We start from the raw sequence: 652 nt of genomic DNA, 5'->3' as shown, positions 1-652 counted from the left end.
TGGATTTGGGGGGACATTCTGACGGTTCCGGGGAGAGGCTTCTCTGAGAAATTTTGGGGTTTGAAATAGGGAGTAAGGGAGATGTGTGTGTAGCGTTAAGATTTTAGAGATACGGATATGATATGGATAACTTTTAAGGTTCGCTGAGGTGGGATAGTTATATTTTAGGGTTGGGATCAGGGACCGTGTTCGGGTTCGGGACAGGTTCAGTGTTGTTAGGGACATGACTGCCTCTGCGGATCGCCTGGTGTGAGCGTGACGGCAAGTCACGGGAGACTGGCCATAGAAATACTATAAAACCAGACTAGGGGCCCCCAAACTGTCCCTTCTTGGGAGAGACGTTTTGAAGCACTCTGGCACCTCTCATTCGTTTACAGATAGCCTCGCTTTTGCGGGTGCAGAAACGGGGAGGGTGCTGAGGTGCGGTGGAAAGTCTAGCTAAGGATGACTCAGCAATTTCACTCTTCCGGGTTATTCACTCAGCCCCGGGACAGGGTTCCGCTTTATTTTTGGGTTTGGGGGGCATCGGGGAGGGTTAGGCCGAATGTTTGGATTGTGGGGGACATTCTTGTGGTTCGGAGAGGGGATGCTATTAAGAATTTTGGCGTTCGAAACAGGGTACAAGGGAAAGGTTTGTGTAGCGTTTAGGTTT

The sequence above is a fragment of the Hipposideros armiger genome, unplaced genomic scaffold (assembly GCF_001890085.2).
Source record: "Hipposideros armiger isolate ML-2016 unplaced genomic scaffold, ASM189008v1 scaffold_2072, whole genome shotgun sequence".
In the NCBI taxonomy this organism is placed as follows: Eukaryota; Metazoa; Chordata; class Mammalia; order Chiroptera; family Hipposideridae; genus Hipposideros; species Hipposideros armiger.
This window is presented reverse-complemented; position numbering follows the sequence as displayed.